At 41.6% G+C, this 16,250-nt stretch overlaps 1 protein-coding gene across 11 annotated transcripts in view; it reads right to left on the bottom strand.

The window, feature by feature from the left end:
- tns1a (tensin 1a) overlaps positions 1-16,250 on the bottom strand; it is a 248,155-nt gene that overhangs the window by 104,574 nt on the left and 127,331 nt on the right. The window contains exon 1 of one of the 11 annotated variants that reach the window (XM_037536617.1): positions 4,982-5,412. The exons of the other annotated variants lie outside the window; for them this stretch is intronic. The gene's annotated coding sequence lies outside the window, so the exon portion shown is untranslated. Of the gene's footprint in view, positions 1-4,981; positions 5,413-16,250 lie in introns of those variants that run through there. 11 annotated transcript variants of the gene reach the window in all.

The raw sequence follows: 16,250 nt of genomic DNA, 5'->3' as shown, positions 1-16,250 counted from the left end.
GACTGTCATGACCACGACCCTGGATTTGCCCAAAATAAAACTTGCTTATCTCCACATATGCGTCCACCTCATCGCTCCACGTTACATAAAGACCAGCCTACAGAGGACACAGCAAGTAAGCGACATACTGGGAAGTGGCTGTTCCGTCGAGACGAAACTCCAGCTGTTTCTACACAGCCCGAGTTACCCGTGTCCCAACACCGCCAAGCCAGTGAGAGCAAATCCCCTGGCACTGAGGGGACAAGAGTGTCTTGTCGGTCCCGTAGAAAGGCGAAGGACCATCCAATCATTGCTTTGGACGACAGTAGCTCAGGTAAGCTCCTTGGGTCTGCCAGTCTTGAGCAACGCTGCAGGGAGGAGTGACCTGCAGCACAAGACGAGGCTAGATGGAAGGAACATGCAGTTAACCCTTTCTACGGTACTCTGCTTGTTCTCAAGCACCACTGCGAGCCTCCTATAGCTCGAGTGAGCCTTGGGAGAGGCCGAGAGGGTCCTGTGTCTGCCTGTTCCTCCAGGTTGGCACAGCAGTCTGCTGCCCGAGATCCTGATCCTGTGGCTGCACCCACAGCAAGCTTGATCCCATGGCTGCCCCCCCCGGCAAGCCTGATCCTGTGGCCGCACCCCGCGGCACGCTGGTTCCCGTCGTTGCACCCTGTGGCACATCTGTTCCTGTGGATGCTTCCCGCGCTGACTGGTGGCATGTCCAGACTGCTGGTCGCCACTGCAGGCTCGCCTGCCTCCGTGGACGTTGTTGGCCCTTTGTTCCCGCCCATCCCACACTCGCCTGTGTCTGTTGCTCCCCGTGGGCCTCCTGTTCCTCCTCTATCTGCTGTTCCCTGTGGGCCTCCTATTTCTCCTCTGTCTGCTCCCCGTGGGCCTCCTGTTCTGCCTGTTTCTGTGTCCCCTGTTTTTTCTGTCCCTTTGTTTTTGCCCTCCTGGTGTGGTTTTGTTTCCTTCTGTTACGTCTGTGCCCGTTCCAGTCCCTGTTGTGGTCCCCGTTCCTGTCTCTCCTTCTGTTTCTGTCCCAGTTTCTGTCTGTGTGTCCGTTTCTGTGCCTTTGTCAGTTTTGGTCCCTGTTCCTCTGTCGTTTGCGTGGTCTGTTTTACGTTCTTGTTTCCCTCGTCCTGTTGCACCTCCTGTCATCCCTCGTTTGGCGATGTTTTGTGTTGTGCCTCCTCGTCCTCCCTCCCGGCCTCCTTGTTGTCCTCGTTCTGTTAATGTTTCTGGTGCTGTTTCATCTGTTTCCCCTCTTGTTCCTGCTTCTGCTCCCATTTCTGTTTGAGCCTTTTCTTCCTGTTCTGTGTCCTGTGTCTGCTCCTGTGCCTGTTCGGTCTTCTGTTCGTCCTGTCTTTGTTTAGTTCTGTCTGTTTTTGGTCTCTTGTCTGTTTCGTTCTGTTTTGTTGGGTGCGCCTCGGAGTTGTGCGCCTTTGGGGGAGGGTACTGTCATCATTGGCCCCTCCCAGTCCTGTCCATGTGTTAGTGTTTTGGTCTAGTCCATGTGTTTTCTGTTTTGATCCCCAGTCCAGCCCCTTGTTTTGTGACTCCGCCCCTGATTGTTCCCACCTGTTTCCTCCTGTCCCTCGTTATCCTTGCTTGGTATTTAAGCCCTGTGTTTGCCCCTTGTGTTTGCTGGTCTTTGTTTGAATTGTTGTTTGTTTGTAAGCCTGTTTTGATGTGTTGTTTGTATAGTTTGGATTTGTTTGTTTGGTTGTATTTTGTCATGTCTGTCCCTCATTCTATCCGTGTTGGATCTTTGAACCTGGACTGTCATGACCACGACCCTGGATTTGCCCAAAATAAAACTTGCGTCCACCTCATCGCTCCACGTTACACTGCATAGGACCTGTTAGACAAGCAAACTGTCACCATCAGATAAATAGTGCTTAAAGCTTTCATCCTTGTCCACTCTTCCACACTATGAGCCTAAAAGGATGTGTAGCCATTACTGAGAAAAGTGCATAGACATAAAATGAGCAAATTATCTAAAGAAGCTGCTGGTGTTCTCAGAATAATGGGCTGCACAACCCAGATTCCAGACCTCAACATCACTGAATATTTTTGGGATTACTCAAATTTTGAGACAGAAAATGCAACCAACTTCTAAGACTGAACTTTGGAGGTGTGGAAAAATATCCCTGCAGATTTAATGGAAGCTGTAATAAAAGCAAATACTCAAATATTTAGTTGTAATTTTTCTAATTTATGTTTTCTTCCTTCTTTCCTGATGTTAAAACTGAATAACCTGTACTTTTGTATTGTTTTGAGTGGAAATTAAATAAATGAAAAGTGGAGTTCTGCACAGTACTACATGAAAAAGTGTCTACAAAAAGAATCTACAGTTTTGACAAGTTTCAATGAGTTATAAGTGAGAGAATTCATGTAAAATTACAGCCAGCAATAACTCTTGGTTTGAGGTTTTAACACTCGGGCAACATGTCGCTTAGAAGAACATGTCCTCAGAATCTCTTTTCGTGATGTCTGTGAGCTTTATGACAGATTACACATGTTCACACATTCTGACAAACTGTAATTATTCCAGTGTGACTGACTATGTATTATATAATACAACATTTATGCAAGTTCACATACAAGCACTCAGTTTTCCAGCACTAGCTCAGCTTTGTCTCTCCCCAGGGGTTAAATGATTAGCTAATGCTTTGACTTGTCTGCAGAAGCTGCAGGCAAATTTTCTTGGAGTCTAGCTTTGTATTCATGCTGCTGACAAGACCTGTCATGGAGTTTCGACAGACAGCCACATCATTCCTTTGCAAATAATGACTGATGATATTCAATGGCCACAAGAACACTATCCTGATTTCATAATGTTCCCCGATCTACATTCACTCACTGAGCACCACCTTACGGAAATAAACATTTGTACTCTGTGGAAGGCAGTTTTATTTTGGGTTTTTTTAGATTGTAAGCCAGCTAGCTAATGGTGCTTTATCATTGTTCTGGACAATATAACAAAGCCATTTATCAAGCAAGCTTGTGTAGACTCCAAAGTGCTCCAAGCGTACTAAAACAGCAGGTTGACCTCCTAACAGGAAAGTCAAAGAGACTGAATTGGGAGCACTGTGTAGTAGCCACAACTTCTACTCTTACTTCAAGTGTTTGTGTGTAAAGGCACTGAGGGAAAAAATAAATAAATTATATATATATATATATAATGAAACCTTGCATGCAAGCCTTTGAGCAAACATCTGTCGATTTAATCTAAGTAAAAATAAGTCAACACATTTTCTATTCTATTTATTTGCTGTGTTTAACATATGAAATGTGCCACAATTTTTGCACAGGCCACAATTTTGATACTGTGTATAACTTATTACATTTCTGTTCTCCTACCACAATCACCATAGATACCATTCCAACCATTTAGCAACACCCTCGCAATCACCATAGATACCATTCCAACCATTTAGCAACACCCTGGCAATCACCATAGATACCATTGCAATACCTTAGCCACCACCTGGGATACCACTGCAGCCATCTAGCAAACCATCTGCAACCACCTGGCATAACATAGGATTCAGTGAGTAACATCCTAGCAACTACCTGAAATTGCTTAGTCACTCGGCGTGGACAGACAAATTATGTAACAACATGCTTTTCTGAGTCTATTGTGTAAATCGACATGAATACTATACAACTGCATGATTCATTAAAGTGAGTAGTCGTTTTAACTGGATTTACTGTAGTGCAGCATGTAAGTTATCATTATATTTACATTTTTTATAGTTTTTAAAAAACAAATTGGGTATTGAAAATGTCTCATCACCCTAATAGCAACCATCTGGCAACACCCTGGCAACCAGTCTTCTTCGATAAAAACTTTTCTAGTTTTCCCTTTAGTGTAAAATGTAATGTAATGTTCTAAATAGATTCGTAAATATTGCTCAGCTATGGAGTAAAGAAAAAAATAATTCTTAATGTCCATTGCCATTAGCAATGCTAAACTATGAGTAATTTACAGTAGCACAAATAGAGGCAGTCTTTGCTCTTCTCCAGGCAAGTTGGTCACCTGACTTGAACCTCAATTACCCTTAATTTTACTAAAGAGAAAACTGAAGCCAAAAAAAGCCCCAAAAATGAGCAAGAACTGAAAATGGATGCATTTCCAGAGCAGGTCTATGGGTAGAAATGCAGGGACTGTGTAGAAAAAGGGCTTCAATTCTAATCCTATCACTCTCCTAACAAAACCTCATATTCATAAGAAAAGAACAGCATCCTTTAATTTAGTGCATGGTTGCAAAGCGGTCTGTTCTTGAGAAGCTTGCTGAGTTTGAATCGTACGCGGTGGTCGTGATAGTAACAAGACGTCAGAAGACTTTAAGAAAAACCAGAGCTAGAAATGTGTCATGCTGCCTCAGGTAAACAGGGGGTATTTCTCATCACTCACTCTGTTTATTTTTCAAATTCACCTTTAATGTAACTTGTAATGTAATTCCAAGTCACTTTTGGATCATTTCTGTTGGTCCATTCCTCAACAAACGTCCAAATAATATAAAGAGCAGCTACCAATTTCAAAACGTATGAAACTATAAATAAAAAATTTTTATATGACACCACTTACAGATGTCAACAGTCCTTTCTGAGCTCAGAAGACATTCTGCAGTGTTTGTCTCGCGTCAGATCCAGTACAAAGATTGTGCCAGCATCCAGTTACTCATGATGTTTACTGCACATGCCCAACTTGTGTAAAGCCAAGAGAATTCCAAAGAGAGCTGCATTCTGAGCCTCAACAAACCACAGCATGCCAAAAATACACCGTACATGAAGCACAGTACACCCAGAATTACAGGTAGTGCCACAGAAGTGGTCTACAGCTGAGAACATGTTAGTAAAGTCCTAAAAGGGCAGATTTAGGTTAAGGAACACTACACAGCAATGCTGGAAGAAACGCAGGTGTTTACATTACAAAAAACAAATTTAAAGTTCATGCTGAAAGAGTTCTACTGTAGTTAGTTCATCTCACCTGTTGCAAGGGCGTTGTTGCACCTCTCTGGTTCTTTCTGCTTTTCCCTCCTTTCTCTCTCTCTCTCTCTCTCTAACTCTCTCACGGCCACATTGCTGTCCCTCACATGCCACTTTTGGAAGCAGCCTTAAATGCTGAACTTCACAAGACCTGGCCACCTTGCAGTCAATGAGAACAAATGTTATCCCGAGGATATGCCAAAACAGAGTCCCAAACGCCAGCACAGGTATTTCAGTTTGTGTAAATGTTTGTTCCCGTCGGATCGCACCGCTTCCGAGGCGGCCAAGAAAAGCAGGAGGCTATATATGGCCAAGAGCAAGCCAACATGCCAATTCAGTTTCCAGATAGAGACAGTTTAGTGGAGAACCACAGCATGTGCATATTTCAGACGGCTGCATGTAGACTGGCCTGATTTGAACATTTGCACTCACCCCCCTTCTGCCTCTCTGTCATTCTCCCCCCCTCTCTCTCTCTCTCTCTCTCTCCCGATATATTCCACAACATGTATGTGGTGTGGTAAGCCAGCCAAGAGTAAAAGTAGGCATTCCAGCATGCAGAGAGGGTTGTGACAGAGTAGGCACACACCCCTTTCCTCTCTCCTTCCCTCCATCCTCATACCCACCCACCCCACCTCACTCTACTGTTAAAAACCCTTCTCACTGTATGGGTCAGACATGAAAGCACAAGTCTCCATAGGCTGCTGCGCCTGCTTAATAAAACACTTCCTTGCTTTAAGTGGGCGGAAATGCATGTGTGGTAGCGCGAAGCTCTGTGCACAGGTCATGTCAGGAGTCTAGCTGAGGATCTAGTTTCAGCCCCATTGCGCAACACTGCTCCCAAGTCAGCAGGTTAACTTCAAAGGAGAATTATGTTCCACACAGAATGCCTTACGTGGGAAAACTGCTCTGTTAATACAGAGCAGGGATTCACAGTCTTATAGCAGATTGATATATGTGTCAGATACAAATACTAAAAGTATCAGCATCAAACAGATATTACAAACGACACTATCAACTGTACAGAATATTAAAGCGGGACTGGGCTACTGCACTAATATTTCTAATAGAACCATATTTTTATATAATAATAATAATATATTCATTTTATTGTATTTCTCATTTTATCTGTCATTTCATTTTATTTATTATATACATTCATTGACAAAACGTTCATTAATAAAAGTTCCAAATCACAAAGGATGCTTAGAATCTGCAACCCCAGTTCTACAGATCATTTTACCAGTAGGCTCTGAAAATAACAGCTAATTCGTGCAAAATGTGATTGCATTGTTTATTAGTATTGCCATATGTTTTGGTCATGTTGGTGCAAAATATTAGCAAAGTCGACTGTGACATCACTGTATAAAGTTGTTATTTTTACTGTTGTATTTTGTAAATATTGTACACTGAATTACGGTGAATGTAATGCATCTTGTAGCCAGTAATTTCATAGTGATGTTTTTCACCAATTTTTGACAGGAAGCTTGACCTGTATCTTCCAGAATGCACACTTTTCCATAGCAATCCGCTGTAATAAAGTAGATTACTGCAGAGTTTCTCCTGTAAATGTACAGCATTTCTACAGTGATTCATAATAATATCAATATCATACTTTTTCTTATCACCAATATGAACTGTGACAAGCTGGGTTAAAGGGTACAGGAAAAATAAACTCCCTGGGCAAAATAATCCAGCGCAGATTAACAGCCAACCTAGCTGGTCATAATTAATATTGGTGATAACAAAAGCATGTTGGAATACGATATTATTATGAATCACTGTAAAAATGCTGTAAATTTACACACATCATTTCCTCTCTAATACTACACCCAAAGGCCTTAATATCTCAATGCCAATCTTGTCAGGTAAGGATTAAACCATTCTCTAATAATTCTCTACCTTTGAGCTTTACATTTAGAGCAGAGCACAACATGATATTCACACCTTCCAGGATGTCTGGAACACTGCAGCAGTTTGACTGACCAGCATTGCCAGACCCCGATCCAATTTCTAAATTTGGCACAGCAGGGGAATTGCCCAAATAGGCACACACAACAGGACTGATGCTGCTATGAAAGCAAAGAGAATACAACAAAAAAAAATGCATGTGACTAATTTTTGTCCATTGAGCTTAATCTGTAGGCGTCTGTCATATCAGTGTAAAGCGTATAACTATGAGTCAGTTGAAAATAAAAGTAAATAAAAGGGAATCTGACTTGTTGCTGAACTTGGTGCTGACCTTCAGATGCTGTCACTCCCTCAGTGCACTCTCTGGATGTCCACAGAGTCGTCATTGCAGTGAGGTTGCTAGGGCAACACATTATGACAGCTCTTTGAAGTGGTGTGCATGTGGGTGTGGGTGTGTGCCAAGGCAACAAAGTAGCCACTGTGGGAAAGCCTGACCAGAGCCTCGATTCAAGCTCTCTCTGATAACCAGAAAATATGTAGCAGGTATAGAGGCTCTATTATGAAGCTCTCACACACATATTCACACACACTCAAATACACACACACACACACACACACACACACACCCAACTACCTCAGTTTTCCTCCAGCTCAACACTTTCTGTTCTGTCATTTGGGGCCCCAACAGCCAGGAAAGTCATGCTTTGACTTTCTGGTGCAAATTATTTTGGGGGCTGTGGGATGGTTATTGAAATAAACTACATACCTGATTTGCAAACGAGCTTCCGGATATCAGTTATTATAGCTGTCAATAACATTTTAAACTCTAATTAAAGCCAGAAAAGACTGACGTTATGTATACATAACACTGATTTTATGATACAGTAACAAGAACCCTTTGGAATTACCTGCACTTATGCATAAAGCCATCTTCTTCTAAGTTACAGTAAAGAACAAACAAAAAGAATCTCTTTAAACTGATAACACAAAAACAATGTATTGTTCTTGTCTGTATTGAATACATAATTCATACATTCACAGTGTCGGTTGGAAAAAGGATGTAGACCCCTTCTAATTACTTCAACAAAAGCTAGCTGCAGTCAGGAGAAAGCAAATCTGGAACACAGTCAATAAAAGTTTTGTATAAAGCTAGAAAGGGTTACAGAGTAATCTCAAAGAGTTTAGGTATTCGTCCGTCTACAGCTGGACAGAATTTCTATAAAGAAATTGGAGATGATATAACACTGTGTCTATTCTCTTCAGGTATGTTGCTCTCATAAACTCTCAGTAGAGGTTAGCATTTGTTGACTGGCTACACAGGCATCAACCAATAAAACAGATCCAGTCATAAATCAGTGCACCCTGCTACTATAAGGGATGGGCAAAAAAGCAGTGATGGCTGAATACTGAACACACTGTCCTAAACATATTCAGTAATGCATTCCATTGCAATGTATAACATATTCAGAATACATTTAGAGTACATCTTGGAAAGGCAGATGGAAAATTAAAAACTTTTTTAAACTATTCTGCAATGTTACTGTTGGGCAGTTTTCTTCATATATTCTGTTAATCTTCTTCTTCTTCTTCTTCTTCTTCTTCTTCTTCTTTCGGCTGCTCCCTTTAGGGGTGGCCACAGCGGATCATCTGCCTCCATCTTGCCCTATCCACTGCCTCCTCTACTTTCACACCAACCATCTCCATGTCCACCTTCACTACATCCATAAACCTTCTCAGAGGTCGACCTCTTCTCCTTCTGCCCAGCAGCTCCATCTCCAACATTCTTTGCTCAATATATCCACTATTCCTCCTCAACACATGTCCAAACCATCTCAACCTGGCCTCTCTGGCTTTATCTCCAAACTGCTCCACCTTCACCGTCCCTCTGATCTGCTCATTTCTAATCTTGTCCAGCCTGGTCACTCCCAACGAAAATCTCAGCATCTTCATCTCCGCCACCTCCAGCTCAGCCTCCTGTCTTTTAGACAGAGCCACAGTCTCCAAACCACACATCATAGCAGGACGCACTACTGTCTTGTAAACCTCTCCACCCACTCCATCCTGCCTGCACCCTCTTTCTCACCTCTTTTCTACACTGTCCATTGCTCTGGATGGTTGACCCAAGATATTTGAAGTCATCCACCTTTACAACCTCTACTCCTTGCTTTCCAATCTCCAGCTTTCCACCTGCCTCCCTCTCATTCACACACATGTATTCCGTCTTGTCTCTACTGACCTTCATTCCTCTCCTCTCCAGTGCAAACCTCCACCTCTCCAGATTCTCTTCCACCTGCTCTCTACTCTCACCACAGATTACAATGTCATCTGCAAACATCATGGTCCATGGAGCCCCCTGCCTGACCTCATCTGTCAACCTGTCCATCACCATTGCAAACAAGAAGGGGCTCAAAGCTGATCCCTGATGTAACACGACCTTCACCTTGAAACCATTTGTCACTCCAACTGCACACCTCACCACTGTCTCACTATCCTCATACATGTCCTGCACCACCCTAACATACTTTTCAGCTACACCTGACTTCCTCATACAGTACCACAGTTCCTGTCTTGGCACCCTATCATATCTTCTCTAGATCCACAAAGACACAATGCAGCTCCTTCTGACCTTCTCTGTACTTCTCTACCAACACTCTCAATGCAAAAATTGCATCTGTGGTGCTCTTTCTGGGCATGAAACCAAACTGCTGCTCACTGATCTGGACCTCTCACCTTAGCCTTGCTTTTGTGGAACTGGATTTGTACATTAAATAAAACCACATGAGTCCTGATGCTGATCCAAAAACATTTGTGAGTTGGAGGTTCATAAATAATCAGCTGGTTCAAATTCTAGTTAAGTTGCAGGCTATAAAGAACAAAGATAATACTATTAACAGGAAAAAAGAGATTTGAATTGAGCTTTTGTTGCATAACAGTTAAGTTATGATTATGTTTTCATTGTATTTTTGTTCCTGAAACCAACACAAGCAACATCTCTATTCAAACTATTTTGATTTAATACAGTATAATAGCCCATTATATCACCAGTATAACAGGTCAGTCTGTCTCTTAAAATGAGGAGGCCCTATATTGAGATTACTAAAAGAAAAAGGGTTCTTCAAGTTTCACAAAGACGTCAAGAGTTTAACACCATCATGCATATCCAAACATGGTAGTGCAGCTTCAGAAGCCCTCTGCATCTCCTGAAAGGCCACCCCGTGCATTTCTCTGCCAAGACACATAAACCTCCGTCAATTAACATGCCTGACAGTGTTTATTTACCCAAAACAACCAGCTAAAAGTGAAATGAATAACACATCTGTCAGCAAAAAGGACTTTGGCGATCTCCTCAACACAAGTTTTCAGCAGAAGTTCTGACCCTGTACAGCCAAGGCCTTTTATACTAAATCAGACTTCTGATTTGCTACTTTGTGTCAGCAAGTTGTTTTCAGTGCGTGATGAAAATGACAGGAATTAGCTAAGCATAAATGATCTGAAGCGAGAACGAAAGGGTTTTAATCCAGCTGGAAGATCAAAAGGGTCACCTGACTGGTCTGCACCAGATTATATCTGTGTTTTTCTTTTTAAAGATGGAAAAGATTCGAATACAGTAAGATGCTCAACAAAACGGAAAGATGAGCAGAAAAACATGAAGATGCTGTCATTCAATTTGATTATGCATGCTTTGAAATCCAGCTTAAAGCTTTTTAGCCTTATATGGCCATTTGGTACGATGCGTTTACACACTGCATTCATGAGTGAAAACATGATTGAGACCAATAAATCCTTACTGCTTAGAGCTGATTATAGTTTCTCGAGAAACACTTCACTTCCCATTGATATACTCCACATAAACGCATATTTTCGAGAAACACGAAGATGAAAGTACAAATATTTGTGGTGAGGCCAAGTCTAAATGGCCTGCTTTTAGCCAAAACGCAGAGTTTTTGCGTCCACCTCTGTTCTCCTGGTGCCAAACCCAGTCCTAAATACCCTGGCTAGCACTTCGAGCAGTGCAGGCACACATCCAGAAACATGGCTTTTTCGATTACATGGCAGCCATAAATGTTCCATAATGATAAAGTAGCGGAGTTTGTGAGTTAGTCAGTGATCTGTATGAGAGAGAGAGCAAGAGCGAGAGAGAAGGGGGGCAAGTGGGAACAACATAGAGCAAAGCAGCAGCTACTACTGCCAGTCCAGTCCAGAGTACGGAAGGACAAGTTGGTGCAATGCTTCATTTAAACTGTACGAAAACATTATTGACAAAAGTGCATTTTGAAGCATGTCCAATCTATAAGTGAGCTACTACATATCTTAAGGGACACTTTCAGACTTTCCCAGAGCCCTGAGTGCACTCCCAGGTTACCAGCCCTTTGTTGCCCCGGTCCCAACTGTTTTGTAACACGTTGTTGGCATCAAATCCAAAATGCGCGTATATTTTTCATAAAACAATGAAAATTCTCAGTTTCAACATTTGATATGTTGTACTATTTTCAATGTACTATAGGGTTTAAATGATCTGCATATCATTGCATTTGCTTTTATTTACATTTCGCACTGTCCCAACTTCTTTGGAAATGGGACTGTATTATTTGTCATGCTATACAATATTTCATAGTGCAGCACTGCATCCCTCAGCCTCATCTGCTTTGTTAGAATCCACAATTGTACATCATTTTCATGTTTTTATTCATTCATTTTTGTCTCACAAGAATACCCAGCATGCATTAAGCAAATGCATTGTACAACCGTGTGGAACACCTGTGGTATCAACCAATCTGTACTGCTAGCCTAGCCACTGATCTGCAGTGCTCAAAAGTAGCCTTGGAAAACTTTCTGAATACAATTCACGTCTTGCTTATTGATCAATTTTATCACGAGTCAAAGTTACTATTTATTCTTTTTGTATCTATGAGGAAAGTTTTAACAACCAGTAATAATGACTAACTTTACCTAACCGAAACTGAAAATAAGTATTGATATTGGTAATTAACTGAAAACTTCAGTAAGGCAAGTAAAAGTACTCAAACATTAGTCAAACATTGATATCCCTTTCGTCTAATGTAGGTCAGAGTGTAGTATTTTGCTTAGGTTAGTGTTTTCTCATCTTTTGGATGACAGCTTGAAGTCTTCTCAACATGGATTTCATGAGTTTGCACAAATGACAATCAGACTTGCTGGATTTTTTTAATGGTTAGAGCATGGCAGGTGTTGAGCACTTTCTTCTTTCTACAACTTCAGCACATTTTTATGCTTGATTTTGACATTTTTGAATGTATCTGTAACTGTTCTTACAGACACGTTGTTACAAGAGCCAGTATTTTTTAAACTTTGAGATATTTCACAAGTAAAGTCAAGTTTTCAAGCAATATCTTTCAAAATGTTGAGCATTCTGAGTAAGGTGTGTTGGACAACGACTTTCTAGAGTTGATGTTCTAAGTGGGTGCATGTGGGGGTGGAGGCAGGGGTGGGGTCATCATCACGCTGCTGTGTATAGTTCTAAAAATGGCTGCAGTGAACCACAGCACTATGAGACCGTACAACATCATACAGCAGAGTATAGTACAGTGCATATAAAGACTGAACAGTGCTGTCACAGAGTGCAGAGATTTCTGCACTGTACGGTGGTGAGACTGCTGTGGGGGCTCAACCACCGACCAGGATGTCTCCGAATGGTAAAGATTTACATTTACGCAGCCCTTGTTTCACTTTTTGCGAGTATGGTGGTTTACTGACGATGCTATCTGGCTGACTTAGCAAACACACAGGAATTTAGCATTAACTGTCTGACATAGACCTGTCAGAGACTAAGCAACACATGCGTATCTTATGCTTCTCATGCATATCAGCTTTTTATCATTACTGTGATTGATCATTCATCCAGAGGGCCCATCATGTTACCAGTTAATCTGAAAGACAAAAAACGAATGTGTTTAATTGCCTATGCAATCTAGGGCTGGAAAACATGACTCCATGGAAACCTGGCATCCAATAATCCAATTATTCTTGTTTACATTGACAATGGTGTTCACTATAAAGGTAAGTGTAGAATGCCAGAGTTGTCGGACGATATTTAAAGAAAACAGAGAGACTTACATTTATTCAGCACAAAATGGACACCAGAGATGGGTTTTAACCTGTTCAGCAAGAGAAAAGAAGCCAAACCCAACAACCTCAATTCCAATGAAGTTGGGACGTTGTGTAAAACAGAAATAAAAACAGAATACGATGATTTGCAAATCATTTTCAGCCTATATTCAATTGATTACACTACAAAGACGAGATATTTAATGTTCAAACGGATAAACTTTATAGTTTTTTGCAAATATTCACTCATTTTGAATTTGATGCCTGCAACACATTCCAAAGAAGTTGGGACAGGGGCAACAAAAGACTGGGAAAGTTGAGGAATGCTCAAAACACACCTGTTTGGAACATTCCACAGGTTAATTGGAAACAGTGACCTTCGACCCCTCAGGCGGCACTGCATTAAAAACCCACATCATTCTGTAACGGATATTCCCACATGGGCTCAGGAACACTTCGGAAAACCACTGTCAGTGAACTCAGTTCGTCGCTCCATCTACAAGTGCAAGTTAAAACTCTGCCATGCAAAGCGAAGCCACATATCAACACCACCCAGAAACGCCGCCGGCTTCTCTGGGCCGAGCTCATCTGAGATGGACTGACGCAGAGTGGAAAAGTGTCCTGTGGTCTGACGCGTCCACATTTCACACTGTTTCTGGAAATCATGGACGTCGTGTCCTCCAGGCCAAAGAGGAAAAGGACTGTCCGGATTGTTTTCAGTGCAAAGTTCAAAAGCCAGCATCTCTGATGGTGTGGGGGTGTGTTAGTGCCCATGGCAGGGGTAACTTGCACATCTGTGAAGGCACCATTAATGCTGGAAGGTACATACAGGTTTTGGAGCAACATCTGCTGCCATCCAAGCAGCGTCTTTTTCAGGGACGTCCTGCTTATTTCAGCAAGACGATGCCGAGCCACATTCTGCACGTGTTACAACAGCGCGGCTTCATAGTAAAAGAGTGCGGGTACTAGACTGACCTGCCTGCAGTCCAGACCGTCTCCCATTGAAAATGTGTGGCACATTATGAAGCACAAAATACGACAGCGGAGACCCCGGACTGTTGAGCAACTGAAGCTGGACATCAAGCAGGAATGGGAAAGAATTCCACCTACAAAGCTTCAACAATCAGTGTCCTCAGTTCCCAAACGCTTATTGAGTGTTAAAAGGAAAGGTGATGTAACACAGTGGTAAACACGCCCCTGTCCCAACTTCTTTGGATCGTGTTGCAGGCATCAAATTCAAAATGAGTGAATATTTGCAAAAAATAAAGTTTATCTGTTTGAACATTAAATATCTTGTCTTTGTAGTGTATTCAATTGAATACAGGTTGAAAAGGATTTGCAAATCATGATAATCTGTTTTTATTTATGTTTTACACAACGTCCCAACTTCATTGGAATTGGGGTTGTGGATAGCCAGGTAAAGACCTGCCACCTGTTAAAGGTCCTGCCACCTTCAAGACCAGAAGGAGGTTTCTCGAGTCTTTAAACCAGAAATCCTCAGTCTAGAGACACTGAAAACCTCACTCTGTGTGTTTACAAGCATGTTTACAAGCATGTTTACAACAGCTGTAGCAGTGTTTACATTTTTCATTTTATCCAGAGATTTCACATTTTAAAGACTAACCAGGTTTAAATGGAACTTGGGAACCCACACATTTTATCCCTCTGCTGTGATGTCAGCACTCAAAGCACATGTTTGTGAAAATGCTTTGCAGTGATTTGAAGAAGAACAGTCCATTTTAGGCTGTTTTTAAGCGTACTCTGATCTCTGTAGTTTATGGCCAATATACTGAACATTTCACATGTTTCCTTGTGATTTCAAAAGAACAGAAATCCTGTTTTTTTGCAAACACACTTATAAAAGGGGGCGATATATTGAGCTACCAAATATTTCCCTGCAAAAACCCACCACAACCCCATATTTCCTGTCTTTTACACTTGCCCTGACAGACTGACCACCTGCCCGCCTGCCCCTGCACTCCATAACTCGGCCTGACTTTGATTTTCACTCTTTTGACCACTCATTACCTCATCCCTAACTAAACGTATCATATTTGACAGTGAGATTGCAGGGCAGTACGCAGCTGTCCAACAGAGACAGCTTAATGCTTTTCTTGTGCCAAAACCATGTAGTTAAAATTCCCATGGTGGAACTCGCTTTAGGACTCTGGGTGATGTATTTCTTTACGAGGAATGACGAAATAAAATGAGAAGTCAAAATGGACTTATGGCTTCAACAAAACTGTCTACCAACTTCTCACAATCGCACATGTAATGGTAAGTCTACACGAGGCAGTTTTATGGCTAAAAATCAATTTCCTTATGACAATTAAAAATGAGATTTTTTACTTCTGGAACCAGAAGTTCAGCTCTACATGTTACCAGCACTGTTGCGTGGGTGGAGTTTCCATTGCTGTCTGCCTGATCTTACCACAAAACTTCAGGTAGGCCTGTCACAACCATGAAATTTTAGATGACCATTAACTGACATTTGCCAAATCCAATAATTATCATTCAATAACATAACTGTCTTTTTCCCTTCATGCAGCTTTTAAAGCACAAGCACGAGTGGCTAAACTGGCTGAGTAGCTGTGTTGTTTCATAGAGGTCCATGTTCAGAAGCTCCCGACTGATGACAGACACATCTTTAATTCAAGCATTACCCTCCGCTGCCCTGTGTTGTAGCACCAGTCAGAAGTTAGAACTTTTGCTGTTTTTCGTAAGACGCACGACGTGTCACCATAAATGTGTTTTCTGCTTTGTTTTGTTTAAATGCTTACGCCTCATCCCAACCAATGAAAATGCACTCAATTCACATTCTTGTTTGTTGAGACTTAAACATATGACAGAGAGAGACAACAACTTACAACAGCATTCCACCAACTTTTCAACATTTTTGTACAACTTAATTGTTGTGATAAAAACACTTGATTTCCACAGCGGTGGTGATATGAACCAGGGGTCACAGTGCCAAATTAGCCATTTTATGTACCAATCAGAAAAATATCTGGCTGCAAACTGGCCTTAAAATGCTGTGAACACGTCGCCATGGACAGCTTTCAATGACTTTGCGTACATGTTAACCATTGAATTATGCACACATTTTGAACAAACAGCGTTGGTAAGACATTCTCACATCTGTGTCATTGTAAGGCCTAAATTAGTCGAGTGCTATGGCCTTTGAATTTCAGTTGTATACGCACATATTTCTAATGTTTATTCATGTATCTCAGCAACTTCCTAATAGCTTCTGTTGTAGGTATGTTTTCAGTTAATGG

This window comes from Pygocentrus nattereri, chromosome 30, assembly GCF_015220715.1.
Source record: "Pygocentrus nattereri isolate fPygNat1 chromosome 30, fPygNat1.pri, whole genome shotgun sequence".
NCBI lineage: Eukaryota > Metazoa > Chordata > Actinopteri > Characiformes > Serrasalmidae > Pygocentrus > Pygocentrus nattereri.
Note: the sequence above shows the minus strand (reverse complement) of the source record. Positions and strands in the feature narration are given on the sequence as shown.